The 25,369-nt window shown below is 48.7% G+C and overlaps 1 long non-coding RNA gene across 4 annotated transcripts in view; it reads left to right on the top strand.

Annotated features, from left to right (window-relative positions):
- LOC122231189 overlaps positions 1-20,536 on the top strand; it is a 37,678-nt gene extending 17,142 nt beyond the window's left edge. For 2 of the 4 annotated variants that reach the window (XR_006208380.1, XR_006208381.1), the window contains exon 6: positions 20,413-20,536. This is a non-coding gene — a long non-coding RNA (uncharacterized LOC122231189). The remainder of the gene's footprint in view (positions 1-20,412) is intronic. The other 2 variants (XR_006208378.1, XR_006208379.1) reach the window with 2 other exon arrangements.
- The last annotated feature ends 4,833 nt before the right edge of the window (positions 20,537-25,369 follow it).

Here is a 25,369-nt window from a genome sequence, read left to right as displayed (position 1 = left end):
CCAGACAGAGAGAACAGCAAATAGAAGAGAAAGACTGGGAGGGACAGGCATTGACACGGGAGTGAGATGGTGAATGTGAAACCCCATGCCCTACACAAGCCTGCTATGTGCTATCACACTGAGGCTTGAGATTCTGTGCTATTCCAGCACTGAAAAGAATTGTGCCAGTTCAGATTAGAAGGCCACCTGAAGCCTTCTGTAAGCAGTGCATCCCTTCTCTATTCTCTCTTACTGATTTTCTGGGAGAGGAAATTAGACAGTCTACTGGGTCTAAAGTTGGGTTCTAAGCCAACAGGGAGGGTCTGCTCCCTCCCTGCCAATCCCTGGACCTGGTGCCACAACCCAGCCCCTCTCAGGCCCCTTTTGTGCATCTGAAGGGTCAGGGGAAGGAGGCTGAGATTGGTTCTGTAAACACCCCAATCCAGGTCAAGAAAAGGACAGGCTGTAGCCCCTTCTATTATGGGTTCGGGAACATCTGGTTGTTGCTCTTCAGCAGCTGCTTCAGATGTGAAGTGAAATGAATAAATATATCCCAACCCAGGCAGTGACGCACAGGAGAGAAAGGACAGAGATAAGCTTCCTGCCTGTCCCAGACACGGAAGGTCAGGTGGAGAGAGGGGCTCCTTGTCAGGCTGAGCTGTGAGCAGGGATGGTGTGTGTGTGTGTGTGCGTGTGTGTGTGTGTGTGGGGGGGGGTGTGTATCTTGGATGGGGACTGCCACATTTTGAATCCCCTGGAGGGTCACTGTCTTTCTCTGGGTCTCAGTTTTCACATCTATAAAATAGGAGACATGTAATGACCCATAGGGTCCTGTCCTCTCCAAGGACCTTCCAAATGTGCCTATACGGAGACAGGTCTTGTCAGAGGGTGGACTGGGAAGGGGTAAAGGAACTGCGTCCTTAGGAAGCCTGGCACTCAGACTTTTCAGGCTCCTGCCCGGATCCTCCAGAAGGGTGCATGGCTGGCTATTTACACTCAGCAGGCAGGCCCTGGGTGGTGGTGAGAAGGTCACCCAAAGTAAACCTGCCTTGTTTGCCCGGATTGTAAAGGGAAAAACACTTTGGCATACTCTAACAGGAACTTCTGAGAAATGAAAAGGTATTCATCCTGGAGATTAAGCTGACTTCCGGGGCACAGATGGGGCCCTTTGTTCTCTTGTGGTTCCCTAAAATGGACTTCGTGGCTGCTCTCCCTGTGCCCCCTGCTGGGGCTAGTGTCCCTGGGGTGGCACCCTGCCAGGGGGGTGGGGGTGGGCTTCAGACCCAGGCTCTCACTCTTCCCCATCCCCTTGGCCTGTGGTTCTTCCCTGTTCCTCCCTGAACCATAAAAATACCTGACATTTATTGAGTATCTGCTTTGTGCCAGGCACTAAATACTTAACTTATATTATCGCATTTAATTCTTGGAAAAAGCTTGTGAAATAAGTATCATATTCATTGCTTCTAAGATGCACGTTTTAACATCACTGAAATCAAAGTGTGTCTTGTAATCAATGGCGTGTTATAGTTGTTTTTTCCTTCTCAATGTCCATAAAGTAGCGGTGCATCATACAACTGATGACACAGATTCTCATATTCAGTGAAACATGATTTACTATCATCACCAACCCTCAGATGAGAAGACTGAGGCTCAGAGAGCTTATGACTTACCACTCCTTTATTTTACAGGGAAAAAAGGCCTAGGGCCATAGGACGCTTGCCTTAGGTCACCGGCTTCAGTGGGGCAGAGACAGGGCTGAAATCTGGGCCTCCAGTCTTCTTACCCAGGGCCCTTTCCACTCACCCCAGATGAACTGGCTTTGCTCACTTGGGAGAGGCAGGAGCCGAGGGGAGGGCCTTCCAGGACCTTCCTCAGCAGCTGGTGAATCACCAGCCACCCTGCCTTGGAGAAGGACCTTGAAGATAGATTTTTTCCCTCTCCAAATTCTCTGAAGACTGAAGTTCCTTAAGGACTAAGAAAACACTTGCCTCCCTTCCCACTCCTTTTCCTGGTAATTATTTTAGCTTTGCTTTCCCTGAATTTCTGTTCTACTGTCCCATCTTTGGACTGGAGGCAGGCCCGCCCCTTGGCCCTCTGTCTGCCTGCCGCCTGGGGAACAGCTCCACCCGCTTCCTGCTTTGCTCAGTCCTGCTCTGAACTCACCCTTCTTTCTTCTACCTCGAGTCACCTGCACCAACTCTGATTCTGGATGCCTCTCTAACCCAGGCCACTGGCTCCAACCCCAGAGACATACACTCAGGCATATAACCTCCAGCCCCTTTGCTTTCTAAGTATGAAGTCAGGGGAGAAAAGTCAACAGAGCCAGGCTTTCCTCTTGCCTCAATGAGCCCTCATGTTGTTGGGGACACTCCCCTGCAAATCCTGCCCCACTGAGGCCTGGCAGAGCTGGAACTATGGATGAAAGGAAGGACAGGGGTATGGAAAAGCAGAGACTGAACCCTACCCGTTATCTATTGCACTTGCTAAGTTCACCCCCTGCCTGCTCCCATGCCTCAGTTTCCCCAACCTCCAAGGCTGACAAGGCTGAAATGGCTCATCACCAGGAGGTACAGAGGCAGCATCAGGCATTTAAATCCGAATCTTTGCTAAAATGCACCCAGGCAGTGTTCAGTTTAGTGGGGACTGATAACAGTCAAGGTTAAGCCAGGGCTTCAGATTCTTTTCTGTAAAATGAGGGTTTTGGACAGGATGGTCTCTCAAATTCCCAACCTATCAGCTCTGAACTGCCAGGATTCTGTCTCCCTCTGTCCAGAAAGCAAATGTGGGCTTTGTGTGTGAGGACCTCATGCGTTCTCTGGGCATCGATTGGCCAGGAGCTGAGTGTCCAGCCTGCAGAGGTGTGACCATGCATGTACACCCTGCTCAAGTGGACGATCCTGTGCATGGAGGTGTGGACCCACATGTGGGGCTTCTGCCGTTTGTGCCCTTGTGCAAGTCTCTGGGGAGAAAGCGCCAGCTCACACCTAGGAGTGGGCCCACCCCTCTGTGCACATCCATGCCAGCGCGTGCGGCCGCAAATCTGGTTTCCATCTTCTTCCAATAGGCAGCAGGGCTGGGGGAGACTGAGTGGAATATTAATTGTGCTTTTGCACGTGGCTGAGCTCCATGAATGTGGTGGTAGGAGGGAGCAGCCTGAAGCTATGTGGGGAATGAGGGGTAAGCCACAAGAGCAGGGTTCCCTGGGGTTTATAGGCGTGCTTGGGAGGAGGCAGAGCCCTAAGACCCAAAAGGGTGGGTGGCAGGAGAAGGGAGAGAGCTTCTGAAACCAAGAATCTGGGGACAGCAGGGAACATACTAGCTCGGTTTAGAGCAATTCCCACATTTGCCTAACCCAGAGCTTGGCACATAGTAGGTGTTCAATTAGTGTGTGATGAATGATTGAATAGCTGACTGCTGCATGCATGGAAGATCTCACAGATAACTCCTTACCTGGGAGAAAAGAGAGGACTGACTAGGAGGAAGGAAGGAAGGGAGCACATATTAAGCACCTACCATGTGCTGGCCACTCTAAGGGTTACCGCCAGGCATTTAATTTTATTTCAAACACACAAAAGCCCTGGAAGATAGTATCCCCATCATTGTGCACACATTCCCCCCTTCCCAACTTGCCCTTTTTGGAGGGTCCAGGAGAGAGATTTCCTTTGACTTCAGGGCACAGAAAAGCTGGTTGCTTCTGAGTGGTGGGTCTATTTTTAATCTAATGGACACTTTGGATTTTGTGTCTCATTGAATTTCCTTCTTTATTTGGGCTGTCAGGAAGCTCAGAGATGAATTTGCTGGAGCATACCTCTTGCAACAGGATTTCATGGGGGTGCATTTCACAAACTAACTGCAGCTCTGGCTTTATCTTAGTGTTTTTTTTTTTTTTTTTTTTTTTTTTTTTTTTTTTTTTTGAGAGAGACTTCACAAGTGGGGGAGAGGAGTGGGGTTGGAAGGGGGAGAGAGAGAGAATCTCAAGCAGGCTGGCTTTGTGTTCGGTGCAGAGCCTGACATAGGGCTCCATCCCACAAGCCTGGGATCATGACCTGAGACTAAATCAAGAGTCAGACACTCAACCAACTGAGCCACCCAGGCGCCCCTATCTTAAGTTTTTATCCCCCTTTCTCCGTATCCTTTTCCCTCTATTAAAATCTTTCAAATTCCTTTGTCTGTAGGCTTTCTCAAATACCTTTAATACACGCTGAAGTGATAGGTATAAATACAAAAATATTTTTACTTTTATAGATGAGGAAGTCTCGGAGAGGTAATGTTATTTGTCCAAGATCACACAGCTATTAAGCAAGAGAGTTGAGAATTTGATCTTGGGTCTGTTTGACTTGATCTTTCCACTGCACCAAACTCTGGGACTGGACAAGTTGCACAGTAATTGGGAGCTTCCTGGGGAGGAGCCTGGGGGCTTTGCAGACTCAATCTTTTAACTCTCAGAGGCCTCATCCAGACTCCTGTCCTTGACGAGCAGGTCCAGGTCAGGGCTCCCATCCTGTGTCATGAACAGAGAGAGGACTTTGAGGGCCACGGGCATCCCCCAGCCTCAGGGACCAGCCCTAGCTCCCGTGGCTAAGCAGAACAAATAGAAAACCAACAGAGTTGGCCTTGGCAATCACCAGTTAAAGGAAATATATATTCCAGATGCTCTGAGGAACATTTCTGGAACCTCCAGAATTGAAGGGCGGACTAATTCCCTGGAGAAGATGAACGGATATGGGCCCAGGGGAGCCACATTTTTTCTCAGCTCTATAGCAAACAAGCACCAGGGATCCACAGATCAGGGTGAGGGGCTCCGATGGTGTGTATTCTGGGCCCTGATCCCTTGCTGTATCCCTTTGGGCCTGCCCATCTGGAGTTTGTCTCTCCTGGGAGCCCCTGGATGAAGACTCAGGGATTCCCAGGTTAGGCCTTATACTTATCCATTAGTGAATTCATTCCTTACCGGAGCTGGCACCACACATGTGCTCCACAAACCTGGGGACATCTGGGGAAGACAGAAAGAATGAGTCTGGTTTAGAGTGGAAGGGGCTGTTGTTGTTCTGAGAGCTGAAGTGGAGAATGACAGTCCCTGGCAACCCAGGGGACGCTGGCAAAGAGACACAGTGACATAGAGCCAATGAATAAAGACGCCGTTCCTTGGGCCTGTCCAGATGAACCCTGGGGCCTCTAATGTGGGAAGCCGGCAGATACTAGCATGCATGGCCCAGAGGAGACATAATCATAGAAATGATGGTTCTCACAAGCTGCCATTTATCATGGCCCAGTTGTCCTTCAGTGCTCTGCCAATTTGCAGTGAGTATCTCCGTCTTCTGAATCTATAAATTGCTCCTATAAATCAATAAGGCAAAGGACAACAACCTAATAAATATATTGGCAAAAAATATGAACAGTGGGTCTGGTACATTTATACAATGACATTTATCACGTCTCAGGATCTATGCTAAGCATTTCCTATGCCTTTTCTCATTTGAGCCTCATTATAGCCCTTGGAGGCAGATACCAGGATTATCCTGTTTTCCTGAGGCTCACACAGTGACTTGGTCTGATTTCATAGTCCGTGCTTATAAAGTATGGGTTGGGATGACAGCCACCACAGTCTGGGACCTGTGACCTCAGGAAAATATTGTCAGGGCCTGAGGAGGGAAAGTGAGGGAGGGGGTGCCAGCTGCTACAGAATCTTCTCCACCTAGCAACTTGGGAAAAAGCCTAGAAACCCCCATATCTAGGTAGATGGGGTTTGGAGTGTTTTTTTTTTTTTTTTTGTGTGTTTTTGAATTTGTTGAATAGATAATATGTTACATGACTCAAAAAATAAAAATAAAAAAGGAATAAAATGACAGGTGATCTTCCCATTCCTATATCCTATATCCTCATACTACCTTCCCACCCTTAAACAAACATATAATCAATTTTATTACTTCCTTGGGTATCCTTCTTTGTGTGTGCGTGCGCATGCGTGTGTGTGTGTGTGTGTGTGTGTGTGTGTGTATTTTTTCTCTCTTTTTTTAACTGAAAAGAGGCATATTATATACATTTGTATCTTTCCCCCCCATTTTATCTGTTTTGGAGATCTGCCTATATTAGTACATAGAGAGCTTCCTCATTCTTTTTTTTAAATAGCTGCATAGCTATCCATTGTATGACTCTATAATTCATTTACCTGTCCCCAACTGATGGACATTTGGATTGTTTCCAAGTTTTTACTGTAACAAACAATGCTGTAATGATAGCCTTGTTCAAGCACTGTATACCTGTAGGGTAAATTCTCAGGAACGGGGTTGCTGGGTCAAAGAGAATGTGCATTTGTAATGTCGACAGATATTGTCAACTGGTTCATATCAGTTTACACCCCACCAGCAATATACAACCGTGCTGCTTTCTCTACAGTCTGTCAAATAGAGGATATTAGTAAATTTTTGAATGGTTTCCAGATTGCATTATATTAGTGAGGTTGAGAGTCTTTTTAGAAGCCCTAGAACACTTTACGTTTCCTTTTCTGTAGACTCTGTTCATATTCTTTGACCTTTTAAATATTAGTGGTTGGTCTTGTCATATTGATTTTTAGAAGCTCTTTATATGTTAGAGAGATTGTGATATGACTTACAGGGGCAGTGAGGTCACAATTGGCATCCCCTCTGGGAAAGACTGTAGAGGTAGATTCTTCCCCACACCTCCACCGTCTCACCCAAGCTCAATCATCTATTCAACAAGCATTTATTGAGTAGTACCTCTTGAGTGCTAGGCTCAGTGCTTAAGTGCCGGAGACCAAAGGTGAATAGACAAAGCCCTTAGGTTGCTCAGAGTCCATGGGGGTCTCAGATCTAAAATCAGGTTGTGTGTCAGTGTGAGATGAACTGTAGTTCAGGGGTTCAGAATGAGTGCTTCAGGAGCATGGGAAAGGGAGCAATAGCCTCTGCCCCCCAAGAGACTCTGACATCTGTCTCCACCTGAGGCTGGCTCAGAGCTGCTCAGGCTTCGTCTGCCTCCCTTCTCCTTGTGGGTTTGGCCCTCAGACTCTGATTGCAGAAATGCTCTGCTCCAGGAAAGTGGCTCTCTCAGTACGTATTTACAGAATGCTTACCCCATGCGAACCCTCCATGAGGCCATCTTGTCCAGTCTGACTCCATGCGGCTTCCTTCCCTGCCTCTCGCTGGTGCTCACCATCTGATTCTATCCTGTCTTGCATTGCTTACCACCTGTTTCTAGTGTGCATTCCTCCACTTCTCAGAGGATTGTAATCTCCTTGATGGCAAGACTTTCCTCTGGGTCCTCTCTCCTTGGTACTTAGCATCTGGTGACACTCAGCAAAGACTTGTTGGATGATGGACTGTCAGATGACTTGTTGGATGTTAGGGAAGTTGGAAATCATGGCTCACCTGAATTGGAGTGTGTGTGGGGGGGGGCAGGCAAGATTGGCACGTATTGGGCACAGGAATAGATGATATGCCAAGCTGAAACCCCAGCATCGGGGCCCAGCTGGGAAGGGGTTAAGCTTGCTGGAGTTTTGTATATGAAATGGCACCAGAAAAAAAAAAATGTGCAGACTAGCAATTGAGCCCTGTCTCATCCTGGTTCAAATGACATTGTCTGAGCTTCCCCAGCCTCGCCTCCTGCACTAATTACAGACCTTCCTGGGGAGGAAGACTGGGGCCAGGAGGTCTTCATTACAGGCTCCTTTGCTGGAGGGAGCAAACCCCAATGACCGAACCCAATGACCAAACAAACTCTCTTGAAGAAAAGCCCTGGGGTTCCTCTGATGAACCTCCCTGCTGCTGCCCCACTGGGAAAGGGTTAAGAAGGAGGAATGGACTGGAGGACCAGACCAAAGTGTGATACCGGGGGGCCAGTCCCAGGCTAAGCTAGCCATCCCTGCCTTCACTTGCCTAGGTTTGGGCCCCCCTCTCACCTCTTGCCCCCCAAGATGGCTGTGGCCAGTGCTGTGTCAGGGCCTCCCCTCTGTGGTCGCCTGCCTGCTGCCTCTCCCTGTGGCCTGTGGAGACCTCGCCTTCTTTAATCTTCCATTTATCTCGAGGCCTCGCCCCTCTGAGATTGGCTTTGATGTGGGGCCTGCTCCCAGGGGGGAAATCAAGGGTTTCTGTGGCCTGGTCTGGACTCTGCCCACTGCCCCCAGCCCAGGAGGGGCCCAGAGGTCTCCTGGCCACCAGGCTGAGACCCTGAAGGCGACCCTTGTGGACAAGAGGGCAAGAGCATTGGTCCTTGATCTTTAAGAACATGAGGGGGTGCCGCCTGGGCCCCAAAGTGGAGGAGAGGGCTCAGAAGTAAGAGCTTTGTTACCACACTATATAATTTGTTTTTGTACCTGTATTGCCCCTTGCTCCCCCACCAACCCCCCAATAATAACAGCAATAACAGAAATAACAGTATTATTGTGTGCCAACTATGTGCCAGGCCCCAAGCTAAGCATCTTCTATTTATAACATAATTAATCCTTATAAGTCTGTGTTGTAGTAGGTATCATTTTATTTTTTTAATTAAAAAATTTTTGTTTAATGCTTATTTATTGTTGAGAGAGAGAGAGAGAGAGAGTTGGGGAAGGGCAGAGAGAGAGGGAGACACAGAATCTGAAGCAGTCTCCAGGCTCTGAGCTGTCAGCATAGAGCCTGATGTGGGGCTCGAACTCATGAACAGTGAGATCATGACCTGAGCCGAAGTCAGATGCTTAACCAACTGAGCCACCCAGGTACCCTGCTACCTGTATCATTTTAAAGTGGAGGAAACTGAGGATTATTGATTCATTCCTGGTCATAAAAATTTACTGAGTTCCTACTATGTACCAGGCACTGTTCTAGGTACTGAGGGTGTACTAGTAAACAAAATGGGCACATTCCTACCCTTCTGTACTAGTAGGAGAGACAGGCCATAAGCAAATGGTCAAATATACATAGTATCATGTCATGTAATATGAAGATACTACCTTGAAGAAATGGATAGGGCCATCATTTTGGACTCAGGGTGTCCTCCCGTGGGAAGACACAGAGACCTGAGCGGCAGGAGTGTGTTAGCTGTGTGACTATCTGGGGGAACCTTCCAGGAGAGGGAAGAGAAGGTGCAAAGTTTGGAGGTTGGAGGTAGTTGTTTTGCTGCAGGCACGGCCAGGAGGCCAACGGGGCGAGAGGTGGACAGTGATAGGAAGAGAGCTGGGGAAGGGAGCAGGAGCTGGGGCATGTGGGGCACCGCCGAAGAGTTTGGATTTTATTCTGAGGGTGATGGGGGCCACCAGAGGGTTTGAGCACGAAACGGGCTCGATCTAATTTATGTTTTGAGTCAGAGACTCAAAAACTCTAAGTTGCAGAGCTCACATGGCTAGTTAGTAGTAACATTGAGATTGACACCTTGAGGATTGCCATCGTGCTGTTGTCTCTCACTAGGGGCGGGGGCTGGGTCTCATTCTCCTTGGCATCCTTTGCCCCCAGCAGAAGGCCTGTCACAGGCCTAGCACATTGACACATTGCTAGCAAATGCTTGGGGAATGACAGGTCAGTTCCAGTATTTCCACTGACCAGGCAGGCAGCAGGGTGGGGCAAGTCATCTGAATCTCTCTTGAGTCTCAGTTTGTCCATCTGGAAAGCGGGAAGAAAACAATATATCTGTCTTGTCTGGAGGACCCCACCTAGTGGGGATCCAGTGAGACCTGGTGTGCAAAAGCTGTGTGAAGCATCAGGAAATGCTCTGTGGTCTGATTTGATCTGTCCTTGCACCCTGATGGCTCTTGACATGATCACTGAGGGGTGCAAATGTGTCTGGCCCCATGGGGCCAGGCATGCCCATGTCACCTGTCTTGGGTATGTGTGTGTCTGTGTATATGTCCGTTTACCTGTGTGAATAGCTCCTGGAGGGCAGCTGCCTCGGTCTGGTTATCTGTGGGAACTTGGGCTCCAGAGTTTGGGGGAGAGAGAGTGGAAGACACAGAAGCAGAGGCCTCCCTCTACTTCCATCCATATCGTGGTCCCCGGGATTCCCATAGCTTCTTCTACATCTTCTGTCCCAGCTCAGTGAAGAGTGTGGCAATTGCCTGTATACCTATCATTCTATCCCACCTGTCTGTGGGCTCCTGAGGGTCAGGGCTGCATCTTATTCTTTGTACTCTAGGGAGCAACACAGTATCTGGTATATGACTGGTGCTTAGTAAGGGGTGGATGGGTGAATGAATGAATGGTCCCTAGTCTCTGGAATCCGAAGGGCCCGGAGTTATAGGGCTTTAGGACTCTACTTTAGCCAAGTCACTGCTCCTACCTGGGCCTCTGTTTCCTTTTCTATAAACAGGATTTCTGTCTTCATTCATTCATTCATTCATTCACAGTCCTCCCTTGTGAACATTAGGTGATATGTTCTGGGCATGCAGAAATTATTCACAATCAGTGCTGCCCTCAGGAAGCTGAAAGGTGTCACAGGCATGTGTTGCAATAATTGCAATGTCAAGTGATAAATGTCTTTATGGAGGGTCCCGAAGTGGCTCAGAGGAGGGAGTGGCCTGCTCTGCGTGTGAGGGGAAGACAGGAAGATTTCACAGTACAGGGAGTTCTTGATGTGGGTCTTGGAGGATAAGTAGGTGTTTGCTAGGCTTTCTGGGCAAAAGGAACAGCATGCCAAAGATCCTGGAGGTACGGCAGAGCCTGACACCCTGGGGGAGAGTGCTGACATTAGGGTACTAGCCAAAACTTATCAAGGCCGGCAGGGCGTGGTAAGATACAGGGCTGGAGAGGGCAGCCAAGGGCCAGATCATGCAAGGCCTAGGCCCCTCCAAGGAATTCTAAGAGTTATCCTGAAGGTAAATGGAGCCACTGGCAGATTTTTTGGAGAAAAAGAGCATGATCAGGATGCATTTTCAATAAACCACCCTGCTGTGGTATGGGCAATTGATTGGAAGTGAGCAAGACTAGAATCAACGAATCAGGTAGGAGGCTGTGGCTGTTCTATCCAGGTGGGTTAAGATAAGGGCCTGAACAAAAGTTAACAATAGCCCACAGTTGTCCAGCGCTGACTATGTGTCAGCCAGGTTCTATGTTAAACATTTGCAAATATTATCGCACTTCATTCTCAGGGCCACCCTGCCTGCAGGAGTTCTGGTTAAAGGGGCCCCATTGCCCCATGGTGAACATTTTTGTGTTCCTTTCCAGGACCCTGCTGCCCCCTCCCCCCCCCCCCGCCCTGCCCCACAGGGCACTGCTAGTGTGTGCACTGGGGGGTGGGTCAGCCAGCCCTGGTCATCTCAGGGCCAGACTCTGAGCCGGACTTGCCTATCTCCTTGGGCTCTGTGGACTCCCACACCAGGGCGGAGCTGAGTCTCCTCAAAGAGTCTGGCCCTCGGGCCAGAGTTGATGGGATCTGCTTCCTAGTAAGAGGTTTCCGACTGGCAATGTGGCCTCTCTTTGTGCTTCCTCTCCTGGGCCACAGTTTGAGATGCCGGCCTCGCCATATAGCTCTGTGGACTTTTCCAGGCCTAGTAGCTAGGTGGGTCATCTGACGTCAGAAGACGGGTGGCCTGCGAGCAGTGTGCTGATTCACCTCTGCCACGGTCGCCCCGGCCTCTACCTGTGTGTTGCTTTGTCCTTCACAGGTCAGGGCGTTGGTTTTCTTTTTAAATAAATAAAGCTGAACTTGACTCACAACTCAAGAGAGGCTGCCGCTCGCTCAGAGCCATCAGCATCACCATGGTAACCGCGCCATCCACAGAACACTTGAAAATGTAGTTATCAACAGCCACCCTGCCTCTCCCTTCTTGCCTCACGGCAGTCCTGGATGAGCACAGCTCCCTGACCCTCGGTGCTGGGTGAATGGCCCAGGGCTATGCCTGGCTCCCCCAAAAGCAGGGGGTTGAAAGTAGGGACTTGAGGTTCTCATTCATGCTGACCTGTTTGCCCATCCTTCTGGAAGGCCCTGAGAAAACCTCTTTCATGCTGGGGCAGGCACTAGGGGTAGACATTAAGTCTACAATTCAGAGCCATGAATCCATGGCTTCATTCATGATTCCTATTAAGAGGACAAAATTTTGTGGTGGGTACAGCTTGCGGAGATGAAATGCTTGCCTAGAATTGAAATGGATGCGGGGATGTAGGAATAATAATAGCCATTTATTGAATGACTACCACCATAAGCCAGGTGTATAAGATGCTTTATATAGCTTGTCTCCTGTCCCTCACCATAATTACTTACCTAGAGACCATTTAAATTAACTTAATAATAAGATATAGCATTTGTTGAGTGCCAGACACTCTGCTAAGCACTGAGGTTTATTTTCACACGGGAAGCACATGATTATTCCCATTTTACAAATGGGAAAACTGAGTCTTAGGTTAAATAATTTGCCTGAGGTCACTCAGGATGAAACTGAGATTTGGGTTCAGGTGTATCTGGCAGGTGTCCTCATTTTGTTGTTGTTCTTCTTCTCCTTCTCCTTCTCTTTCTTCTTCTTTTGTATGTATAAAGAGAGCACGCACACACAAGACAGAATGGAGGAGGTGCAGAGGGGGAACCTTAAGCAGGTTCCACGCTTAGTGTGGAGCCCTGCAAGGGACTCAATCCCACAACCCTGGTATCATGACCTGAGCCCAAATCAAGAGTTGGACGCTCAACTGGCTGAGCCACCCAGTTGCCCCTATTTTGTTATAGCTTAAGGCTCAGTCGAGATTCAAGCTACATACTGAGCTGATGGAGGCTCCAGGTTTGCCTGGTTTAGAGACTTCCTTCAAATGCTTAGACTTATACTTCTCCATCAAAATGGTTCCTGGTCACGCTCATCTGTCACCTGAGGGGACTGAAAGACAAGCAGATTCTAGACTCACCAACACGGATTGCATCAGGTATTCGGGTGTGGGTCTGAGGATTCTGCGTTTGGGGCAACACTGCAGGCTGAACTCTAACATTTGAGAATTTAGACTTGACGAGGCTCCTGGAGAGCAGGGACGGTCTTTCTCTGAGACATTTCTCAGACATTGGCACAGGGTATGACCCTGAGTAGGGGCAGAGAAAGCATTGGTTGATCTTGAATGTGAATGAGTTGGGCTCCATCAAGCCCCCTAAGCCTCTACAGGACCAGGTCTCTCCTGGCTCCTGAAAGTCCATGGTCTCCTCTCACACACTCCCTATCCCCACCCCCATCCCCTACTCTTCGTCTTTTGACGAATATTTAATGATGGGGTCAAACACTCACCAAAAAATAAGAGGAAAAAAAGGGACATAAAACTATGTGCACTGGAAAGATGTTTGTAAAATGTGGCAGAGAAGTCAGTCATCTATAGCAAATAAAAGCCCTACTTAGATAAATCACCCCTACTATTTCCCGGGGTTCTGTGGGACTTAGATCCCGCTAGTGGGGTATGAGCCGGTGTGATGCGTGTGGATTCCAGGAAGCGTCCTTTGAGGGGAAGGAGCTCTCTTTTCTGCTGCTGCTTCTTTCAAGGGCCACCTTGGGCCACGAGAGGAAGGCATGCACTTTGGATGGAGAGCCCCAGGTGGAAGGGGCCTGTGTCCCTGATGGTCACAGGGCTGCTCTACCAGGCTGGGCCACTTACCTCTGGACATCAGTTCCTAGAGAGAGAAATTAACATGTGTTACTTTGGGTTTTCTGTCATTTGTAGCTGAAACCATCCTCATCCATGTAAGATGTATTGTTAAGTAGACAAAAAAATTTTAAATAAAAAAAGTTAAAAATAATACGAATCACATGATTCCGATTTTACTGTAAAATGTGTGCTTTCATATATATGAAAGCCTATATGCCTATGTACATAAGAACATGGACAGGAAGGTTAAAAACAAAAATGTTAGCAAGGGTTATTTCAGCGAGGTGAGGCTGCAAGGGTTTTTATTTTTCCATGGTCACTTGTTTGCTCATCTGTATTTTCTAACTTTTCCACCACAAAAGTATACTACTTTTCAGATAAGAAAAAATAATACGTGGTATAAATGGTATGACCCTAATGGGATCCATATGGATCCCAATATAAAAAATATAGCTTATTCATGATTACACGGGAAAAAAACTGAAGTGTACTAAAGTAAATATTAATGTCAGGGGGGCCTGGGTGGCTCAGTCAGTTAAGCGAAAGACTTGATTTTGGCTCAGGTCATGATCTCTTGGTTTGTGGGTTTGAGCCCCATGTCGGGCTCTGCACTAACAGGGTGGAGTCTGCTTGGAATTCTCTCTCCCCCTCTCTCTGCCCCTCCCCTGCCCATGCTGTTTCTCTTGCTCAAAGTAAATAAATAGACATTAAAACAAAGTAAATATTAACGTCCAAGGGTATGGGAAACTGTCCAAAATACATTGTGAAGGGGGATAAGAGATCATTAAATAATATAATTCTGTTTTTTTGGGTAAAAAGAATAAAATGAACCTAAAGTAAATACAATGTTACATGTCAATTATATTTCAATTAAAAAAGAATAAAAGGACATAAATATATGCTAGAAAAAGGACCCGAAGGAGATTAAGCCAATAGATAAATGATCTGGTTCCAGAGGAGAGATTCTGGTGATTCTTACTTTTCTCTTTCTACTTTTTGGTATTTCCTAAAATTTCCCCCAACAAGCCCGTATGAATCTTATGGACTTAAAAATATTTTTATTTAGGAGTGCCTGGCTAGCACTCCACTCTACTGGTGGGTAGAGTGTGTCGTTCTTGATCTCAGGTTGTGAGTTGGAGCACCAGGTTGGGTGTAGAGATTATGTAAAAATAAAATCTTAAAAAAGTGTTTTTATTTGGGGGCACCTGGGTGGCTCAGTCAGTTGAGTGTCCGACTTTGGCTCAGGTCATGATCTCATGGTTGGTGAGTTCGAGCCCCACATCAGGCTCGTTGGCTGTCAGCACAGGGCCTGCTTCAGATCCTCAGTCCCCTTCTTTCTCTGCCCCTTCCCTGCTTGCGTGCTCTCTCTCTCTCTCTCTCAAAAATAAATAAGACACTTAAAAAAATATATAAAAGGGGTGCCTGGGTGGCTCAGTCAGTTAAGCATCCAACTTTGACTCAGGTCATGATCTCACGGTTCATGAGTTCAAGTCCCAAGTCAGGCTCTGTGCTGACAGCTCAGAGCCTGGAGCCTGCTTCGGATTCTGTTTCCCTTTCTCTCTGCCCCTCCCCTGCTCGTGCTCTCTCTCAAAAATAAATAAACATTAAAAAAAGTTAAAAAGTATATAAAAAATATTTGTATTTAGAGCAATTTGGGCAATTTTTACAATACAGAAAAAGGTGTTACAAAAACAACAACAACAACAATAAAACACTCATCCCCACTGCCCGGAATTAAAATGATTCATATTTTGTTATATTTAATTTCTGTCTTTGTTGTTAAGAAACAACGGGTAACAGTAAAGTCCTCTTTATGGATGTCTATCAGGATCATTAAAGAAAATTTAAATTAGAGGGCACTTGCCCTGTCTGGGAAGGCCAGGGTGGAGCTGTGGAAGGGCAGGAGAGAAGCGGCATTCAGGGACTTTTAACTTCCTTCTACCTTCAGCCAAGGGTTTGGCTCCAAGTGCCTATTTCCAGGATGGAGGCGGCCTGGGTGCAAGGATGCCAGGTTTGCCTGGCACTTCCCCTGGAACATAGAGCAGTGGGCAGGGCTGGAAGAGGAGGGTCCCGGGCGAGCACTTCCGTCCTGAGGTCAGTTGGTGCCCAACTGGTGTTTACCAAGAGGGTGGGGCCCCAGTCGCAGGGCTCTGAGGCCTTTGCTCTCAGGGGAGCCGGCCCATGGAAGGCCACAAGGAAAGGGTGGCAAAACCACTGTCTCCTGGGAAGCTCCGAGGCCGGGCCACAGCTGGGAGGATTCTGAGAAACGAGGGCCCCGAAGCTAGGCGGTAAAGTGGTCAGTGGAGGTTAAGGAGAGCCAGAAGGAGGAAGGAGAAAAGGAAGCAGTAGGAGTATTCACACTGACTGCACCTACCATGGGTGGTTATTACCCCCATTTTACAGAGGAGGAAACAAAGGCTCCGAAGGGTTGGGTCACCTGCCTCAGGCCTCATGGCGCCTATCAGTCCGGGCTGAAATTCCGATGACCCCAAGGTTCACGCTCCTCACACCATGCCAGGCTGCATCCCGTGGGACAAGTATGCGGGAGCCATTCTGCAGGGCTCAGAGTCTGGGGTGAGGCTTGCTCTGGAGCAAGGTCATTTGGAAGTTGATTTTCAGGAGCTAGTGGGACCTGGGGATGAAGTGTTCTGAGAGAGCCTGCCCTCACTTGACCCGAGTCCACCATCTGTCTTGGACGCTCAGAGAGGCAAATAAAGTCAGAACTGATTCTGGAGAAGTTTGCCGGCGCCCTTTTTGACTCTGTGGAGACCAAAGGCCTCCAGCCCCGTAGCCAGCTTTCCAGGAAAATATCAGAGCCTCTCCCAGGAACTGAGGTGGGGATGACAGTGGAGCCACCAGCCCTTCCCACCTCACCTGCCAGGAGAGAGTCCTTCCCCACTCTCTCCCAGGCCAAGGTGGAGGTTGGGCTCGTGGGTCTACACGTGCCTGTGGGTGCAGGCACACACACACACACACACATGTGCACGCACACAGGTGTTCATACAAGCGCCAGCAGAGGCAGCCTCCTAGTGGACCCTCTTTCCAGGCTTGCCCCTTGTCTCCAATGTTTGGAACAGGCCTGGAGGCCCAGGCTGGGTCATGGACGGGCTCTGCAAGCAATCCATTTCCTTGACTCAAATAAGTGCAGTGCCCTCTTGATGCCAGAGCCACGGGCAGCAAGACTCACATTAAATCATCCTGGAGAGGCTGGAGGCTTCTATCAGATAAAGTTCGTTGAAATTCTGGCTCTGCCACATTTTGGCTGTGGGACCTTGAGCAGTGTTCTCACCTTTTCTGAGGCCTTTATCAAATGGGGATGTTTCTGTTGATGCTGATAACAGACACATACCTCCTCTCCTAATGGCTGGAGGAGTAAGCCCCATGGTGCACAGTTAGTGTCTATGTGTTTTTGCACAGAGCCTGGCATATAGCCAACACCCAGTGACAGCATCTGATACTTGTGTGGCCCTTTGCCTCTCCCAGCTCTAGCACGGTTTAAGGATCCAGTCTTTACTCTGGAGTGGCAGGGGAGGCCCCAAACCCCCACCCCCTTCTTAAGCATTGAGTATTCCCTTGCTCAGGACCTTGTCAACTACCATGTCTCAGGACCAGCCGGAGGAAGAATTGTGGTTGAGTCTGAGGTGCCAGAGAAATAGGTACCAGTCCTTTGGGTGGGGAGAACAGCAGGTGGCCCCTTGATGCACTACCCAGATCCTGCTGCTGCCAGGTTTTACTGCCCCACGCTGGGCAAGACCTCATCTCTTCTGCTCCTGCTCTGCAAAGATCCTCACAGATGGGTCACCAAATCTTCTAGTGCCGCCCAGGCTGTTATTAACAACAACGATGAGTGCTGCTCCCAGTTACTGGCCACCGGCCCTGTGCCAGGCACGGCACTGGGTGTTATTTCACCGGCACCGCAACCGTGGGAAGGGGTACTATGTTTTCCCCACAATGCAGACGAGGACACTGAAATTCAGAAATATTAAGTCACTTGGTCATCAGGGAGGAAGTGGCCCTGAGACTGTGTTGAGACTGGGAAGACCTGAGTGGCAGAATGGATCCTGCTGGGCGGGAAGACTTACCCATCACCAGGGCTCCTGGTCTGGGACCCATGGGGGATCCTGCCAACTAACCTGGCACCCAAGGGGCACCCTGGTGGCCTGGCTGCACGATAGACTTCTACTCTGCCTCATGCTCAGGAGTTTCTTGCCTGCTACAGATTCAGTGTTGAAATCCTAATGCTCATGTGATGGGGTTAGGGGGCGGGGCCTTTGGGAGGAGCTTAGGTCATGAGGGTGGAGCCCTATGAATGGGATCAGGGCCCTTATGAAAGAGACCCCATGGAGTTCCCTGGCCCTTACACCATGTGTGGACAGGGCAAGAAGTTGGCAGTCTGCGACGCAAAAGAGGGCTTTCACCAGAACCTGACATACTGGCACCCTGATCTTGGACATCTGGCCTCCGGACCTGTGAGAAATAAATTTCTGTTTATGGGCCACACAGTCTGTGGCATTTTGTTATAGTGGTCCAAACAGGCCAAGACACTGCTGTTCTGCCCAGTGAGACGGCCCCATCCACAGCTGGGGTAGGAGGTGAGGACTCTGACCATCTCCCGGCCCAGACCAGGCAAGGTCTAGTCAGGAGACAGAACCGTCCATGTTCAGTAGCAGGAATGGTTGGAAATGCTGCAAGGGCCTGTGGGAGTGAGGATGCAAAGTAATTAGCAGCAGTGGGGAGCTGCCACAGCCCCTGATGCTGGAGAACCGCAGGGATGAGGGGTTGGTAGAGAGCCCAGGGCTGGGGCTGTCCACCGGAAGCTGGAGCCAAGGAGGGGGCCGTGGTGGGAGATGTTGCCTGAAGCTGGGGGCAGGAGAAACAGACTTCTCTCTTCTTCCCGCCCCGCATCTTCCTCCAGCACCTTTCATTGGGTAAACCTAGTCAGAAGCCAGTTGGCAAGGGAGTCTGGGGTATCTCATTCGCCTTCTGAGATGTTGGGGAGAACAGAGAAAGATAAGCAACAGAAGTGACAACAAACAAAAAACAAGGGAGCAGGATACAGACCTCTCTAAGGTGACGTCCTGCTCCTGTGGCCAACCCCAACCTGCTGCAGGGCTCCTGCTGGCTAGCAGGTGGGCAGACTCCTGATGCTGATGACTATCCTCCCCGTTAGGAAGAGGACCTCTGCTCGCTACTGGTTGGGTCCAGTGGAGCTGGCCACCCTCCTTATATTTGATTGGGCCTGGCTGGTGGTCGTTGCCAGCCTTGCCCTTCGCTCCAGCGACTGCGTTTCTCTCTGGTCCTTCTTCCCCTTCAGCACTGACCTCACAGGGCTGGGGTCTTCCCCTATGCCCTTCCCCCATGCCTGCCCGAGTCAGAAGACCAGAGAAGATGCTGCCAAATCCCAAAGGTCTCCCACCAAACTCTCTGGTTAAGAACCAGAGGTCAGATCCAGCTCTGTGGCTTACTAACTCCAAGCAAGCAATTTCACCTGTCTAAGCCCCAGTGTGCCTATCCATGACATGGGAGTAGCAACAATACCTACCCGATACCTACCCGCAGAGCTGCTGTGAAGATTACATGACCTAATCCCAGTAGAGTGCTGAGCATAGTGCACAGCTCTTAGTGAGTGTCCTATAAAGGCAACTTCAAAAAGCACGGGAAGGAAAGCTTGGAGTCACTGAAGACTGGGGAGGAAGAACCTCTTGGCCCTCAAGATCCTGGCTGCCAGGGCCCATTACTGGTCACTTTCCTTGAGATTAATTCTCCCACATTGCAGGGGGCTGGGTAATGAGGCAGCTCTTTCCCCAGTCCCATGGAGCTCTCATGGCTGGAAGGAGGAAATGTTTTGCCTGGAACTGGCCTGCACTCCATTTTGGGCAGCACTAATGGCCACACTAATGGGCACAGGAACTTGAGTGTCCTTGCGGCAGGACCTGCTGAATGTCCGAACATTGCAAGGCCCCCTCCCTGCTGCCTGCCAGTTTCTCGGGTCTCATCTGGAAGGACGACACTGTGACAGTCCAGACCCTCCCAAAGCCTTTATCTTTTGTGTTTGGGTCAGGAGGTCTAGCAGCCAATCAAAAATGTCTTGTGCTTAGCATAGTAATATAGTATCTTGGGCCTTCAGAGCTTGAAAAGACATCAAACCGAACCCTAGACCGTTAGTGCTGGAAGGGGCCTCCTGTGGAACTACAGGGATTTGAGGCAGGAGCCCAGGGGGAGCTCTAAGTAGACTGTACATGGTTAGCGTTAGATGGGTCTTCAGTCTGAGCACAGAATGACTCCTTCAGAGAAAGCCCCAGGCAGAGCCCGAGCTGGAAAATGTGCTAGATGTATCTAATTCAACCCTCTCATTTTATAGCTGAACCCTCAGCTCCTTGGATAGATGGTTAGTTAAGGGGAGGGGGTGGGGTCTGAGAAGAGTCCATGTGACTATTCTCGATGTTTAGGCTGGGGCAGAGAAAGAGAAATGCTTATAGCTTGTCTGTGAGGTAGTCATTACGGGTAAGAGAGAAAAATAACGACTGGGCATTCGTTCCACAAGTATTTATTGACTTCCGTACGAGGCCCGGCAAAGATAGGAAGAGCAGTACAAGGCTGTAAGGTAAGATGTGACAGAAAGCCAACCCAAGCTGGCTGAGACACAAGGACATTTGTTGGCTCACATAACTGGAAACCCAGAGGTAAGGTGGGTGTTATGGACTGAATTGTGCCCCCCATCCCCCAAATTCCATACGTTGAAGGCTTAACCCTCAGTGTGACTGTATTTGCCGATAGGGTCTTTAAGAGGGTAATAAAAGCTAAATAAGGTCATATGGGTGGAGCCCTAATCCAAATAGGACTGGTGTCCTTATAAGAAGAGGAAGAGACACCAGCACTCACTTTCTCCTTGCAAACACAGAGAGAGCTCATGTGAGGACACAGCGAGAAGGTGGCTGTCTACAAGCCAGAAAGACAGGCCTCACCAGAAACCACCCCTGATGGCACTGTGACCTTGGACTTCCAGCCTCCAGAACTGTGAGAAAATAAATTTCTGTTGCTCAAGCCTGGAAGTCTATGATATTTTGTTATGGCAACCCGAGCCAACTAAGATAGTGGGTTCAGAGTTGTTTGGTCCAGAAACCCTGACTCCTTTTTCCTGCCATTCTCTCAGCTCTCCCTTCATGTGTAGCCCCATTTTTAGGCTGGTAGCAAGAGGACTGCCATAGTTCTAGGCCCAGCAATGTCCAGAGGAAGAGAGAGAGAGAAGGTTGGTCCATGATGCTCCCTCATAAAAACAAGAGAGCGCTTTCCAGAACCACCCGCCCGCCCCCAATCAAACCTTGCCTTCTATCTCACATCTCACTGGCCCTAAATAGACCACAAGCCCAGTCTTGAACCAGTCCCTAAGGCCTAGGGAAGCCAGGCCCTGTGTATTTTGTAGAGCAAAGGAAAAGCTGCTGTAACAAGGAGACTCCAAATACAGAAGTGTAAGCAAAAGAGAAATTTATGTCTCTTTCATATCATATAAGAGTTCAGAGAAAAGTCATCCAAGACTGATAGAAGGGTTCCATCATCCTCCAAATGTGGTTTCTCTCGCTAGGTCCAAGGACACTGCTTCAATTTTTATCATCTCCTAGTCAGGGGAAAGGGGTGGGAAGGGCCAGGGAAAAAAGCACAAGCGCAATCCTTTTGAGAGCACAGTTGAGAAGTGGTAGGATCATTTCTGCTCACAGTCTGTTAGTGAGAACTTAGACTCAAGGCTGCATCAAACTACAAGGGAAGCTGGGAAATGTAGTTCTTACAAGGCAGCCATCGGCTTGGCCAAGAATCAGGAGTTCTGTTATTAAAGAAGGGGACTGTTGACATAGGGGAAAGCAGAAAAGCCTCTACTGCACACAAATTAGTTTAGACCCAAGTTTTGGAACCAATTCTCAGAAAGGATGTTAGGCCTATCCCAATGGAGCTGGGCATGGGCTCAGCTTCCCCTCAGGCACATGGGCTTTCTTAAGCCACTGTACTCTGGGTCTGTTGGTTATAGCAGCATAGCCTGTACCCTAAATAATACACTGTGCCTTGCATTTCTTTGGCCTCTTTTAGGAAGGGAGAGAATGGGTGTTGGGTAATCAACCAGTAGTGAACACTTACGTGACCTGCCTTTGAGGCCCTCTGTCTCTGGGGGGCAGGGACGTCTTTAAACAGATAACTACGGGTCAACATGACAAATGGTAAACTAGCAGCTATATATAGATCTCAATGAAAACAGAGGGAAGAATTAAGAGAAGGCTTCTAAGAAGGGATAGGAGAGTGTAATGAGTTCATTTTGTCTAAGCCTCAAAGGATAGGTGGGAATTCCCCAAATGATTTTGGTTGGGGAAGGACATTTCAGACAAAGAGAACAGCAGAATCACAGCGCTGTGGGGGCCCATGGGGTGTGGCTGGTGGTGTGGAGAGTGGCTGGAGAGTTGGGGGTGGGGTGGGAGGTACACTGGGGACAGTGCATAAAGAGTACCTGGAAGTCACGGGGAGGAAGCAGCCTGTCTGAGAGGCCTCTGGAAGCCGCACAGAGTGTTTTAACCCAGCAGAAACATGGTCTTTGTCTCTTTCTCCGAGGTAGAGACTTGAGGATGACTAGTTAGGAAGCTATTTCACAAATCCAGCTGAGTAATGGAGAGGGCCTGCATCAGCGTTGTGGTGCTGGGAATGGAGACAAGGAGCTGGTTTGCAGAGATTCTGGTGGTAGAGCTCACAGAACTTGGTAGCTGGGTGAGTGAGGGGGTTGAGCGAGAACAAGGCGGGGTTAGATTTGACCCTAAGTTTATACGCTTGTGCTAGAAATCTGGAGAAGGAGTATAAGAAAAGCAAGTTTGGGGGTGAGAGGAGAGAATGACTGGTCCATCACACTGTCCGAAGCCTGGTCTATGACAGGCTTCTTTGGGTTCCTTGAATACACGACATTTCTCTCTTAACTCAGGGCTTCTGAATACTCTGTCCCTATTTCGCCAAACATTCTCTCGCTCTCATCGCCAACTGGCTAACTCCTCATTCCCTCCAAGAGTCCTTCTTGACCCCCTGACCTAGGTGAAAAACCCTCTTTGATTTTCTTATAGTACCCCATTTCTTCTCTCTATGTGCCTCTCACTCAGGGTTGTTTAATTTCTGTCTTCCCTGACTCAGCCTGTCATTTCCATGAGGACATGGGCCATGTCTGCCTTGTTTGTCACTTTATTCTCAACACCTCATATAGTGCCCGGCACACAGTAGACACTCATGCTGGGCTTGAAGTATTCACCAGTTGTCATTGGAAAGAGGAGTTGGCCAACAGTTTTTATCAGGGTCCATTCAGATGCAAGGCAATGAGGCTACCATGGGGGACAGGTGATGTGATCCTTTCATAGACCTGGATCACTCTAGACCAGTGGTTCTCAACCAGGGGCAATTTTTGTCTCCCAAGGACATTTGGCATGTCTAGAGACATTTTTGGTAGTCACGACTGCGTGTGTGTGTGTGCGCGCGTGCTCACGTGCGCACATTGCTGGCATCTAGAGGGTAGAGGCCAGGGATCTTACTAAACATTCTACAATGTTACAAGAAAGCCCCCCACAATTAAGACTTATGCAGCTCAACATGCCAACAGTGCTGACGCTGAGAAATCCTGCTCTAGGGACTGGTGAGCCTACTGGATGGTTAAGTTCCCATTTGGCCTGCTGGTTGCTATGGCCCAACTGAATGAGAGCAAGAGAAGCTTAGCGGCTGTCATAAGAAATATGGACTTGTGATGTACAGCCAGGAACCACCTTGGATCAGGCCTCAGTCAAAGGCCCCAAAAACCTTGGGCAGTTTCCCCTTAATTGAACTCCCTCCCGGCCATAAGCCCAGCAGACCAGCCTGGCACTCGCCCCTCTCTGACTCACTCCATTGGGTTTCTCTTGCTCTTTGGTGGAAGCGGCCACCACACTCTCTTCCCACCCCATCTGCCTCACTGATTATTTTCAGCTTGGCTTGCAGAGGCTCAACGCTACAATTACACCCCAACCTCAATGGCTCCTTCTGAAAATAACATTTGGGTCGAAGAAAACCTCAGTCTGGTGGGCTGGATTTTATACTAAACAGTTAAAGAGTGGGTGTGGGCATAGGGGTGGGAGTGGGGGGGGGACAAGGGAGTGGTACAATTAGAAGAAGAATCTGGAAGGAGGGGAAGGAAGAGGAAGTGAAGAGAGGAAAGGGGTGGTGGTGGTAAGGGCTGTTGCAGAAAGAAAATATACCTCCTGGACAGGGGTCAGCCATCTTTTAGAAGTCTTATGCCAAGTCTTCATTTATGCCTCTAATTGAAGGTTTTGTTTCTGAAATAACTTGCCCCCACCCCCAATCACTGAAGCCTGGGAAATTCATGTCTGCCTGGGGCCAGAAGAATTAGTCTATGGGCATACCAATCTTTATCCAAGCTAGTGACCAGATTTTCCAACCCCAAAATAGGAGCCACATGGTTTGACATAGGATTTTTGTTCTCTTTCCACGTGAGAATAGCAGTCTGGGAAATGTAGTTTCATGATGCTGGTAGGTGGAATTTCTAAGTTCCATGGTCAGTGGAGAAGAGTGGCTAGGACCTTTAAAGTAGAGATTCTCATGGATATCAGAGATTTATGGGTTGTTTTCATTCAGAGAAGAGAAGGAAACGGTAGAAAGAACCTCTGTCCCACCCTGGGAGTGGGGCGGGGGGGGGGGGTGTGTGGGGGCGGGAGGGAGGAGATGTAAGGGGTGAGGAAAGAAAAAACTTGGACGCACCTTTTGAATTCCAAAGGAGGCAGACAGATTTTAAAAGGCTGTATGAGGTGAGATCTGGGAAAATAGGAAAGAGTTCCACACAGTAGTTAAAAGCTCAGTTCTGGAGTCAGACTGACTTAGGTTCAAATCCAGACTATACTAGCCACCTGGGTGATCTCCAGCAGTAACTTAGCTTTTTTGGATAGGCCAGCAGTACAGGCTCTAGAGTGAGACTAGTGGAGTTTGCATCTGGGCTCTGTGATATTAGGCAAGTTATTTAACCTCTCTGTGCCTCACACTTTGCCTTTGTAAAATGTAAACCAACTCACCTTCTAAGGTGTCATAAGGATTTAGAATAAAGTGCCTGAGACATTGGCAATCACTCAACATATGTTAGTTATTATTATCACCTCTGGAGTTTTCCTCCAAACACAGTAGGCAAGAAACTTTAAGCTAACATACACATCTCTTTTTATTTGAATAGTTATGAATTTACTTTCAAGTGTATTAAAATAGATGACTAACATATCAAAGGTGTGATCTCGCTAATGTTATCGCTTAGGGCAAGGCTATGTGGAAAAAGGGAATCGATTTAAAGCTAATTTAGAGAATAAGGAAAGTTAATAAAATAAGTCAATTAAGATATATAATATAGATGGAACGCGGGTATGAAAGAAAACCATGCAGGCAATACCTGAATTGCTGAAAAAAATGGGAAAATAATCCACGATGCCTTCTGCTAATAAAACCTTTTAAGGCTCTTGGGTGGAGAAATGAGGCAGGGAAGATATCGATCAAGACGTTATCATACGAACGTTACCTCTTTCCCCCTCTGTAACCACTGTTCTTCCCTTTTTAAGAAATTGGTAGGAGGGCACAGACAAGCGAGGCCAGACGCCCTAACGAGATCCTGTAACCCGGATTAACTGTGGCTTGGGGGGTTTGGGGAAAGGAAGGCACAATCCAAAGGCCCAGCTCTGGAAACCGAAAGCCAACTCCCCAACTTCTCTCTCCCGTCGCGTTTAGGGCGATTCGGGCCTCTCTGATTTTTTTTGGATCACTGGGTCAATCAGTCAGCCAATGCCTCGGGAGAAGTTTAATTAAACTCAGATCAC

Source organism: Panthera tigris, chromosome D1 (genome assembly GCF_018350195.1).
Source record: "Panthera tigris isolate Pti1 chromosome D1, P.tigris_Pti1_mat1.1, whole genome shotgun sequence".
Taxonomy (NCBI): Eukaryota; Metazoa; Chordata; class Mammalia; order Carnivora; family Felidae; genus Panthera; species Panthera tigris.
This window is presented reverse-complemented; position numbering and strand designations above follow the sequence as displayed.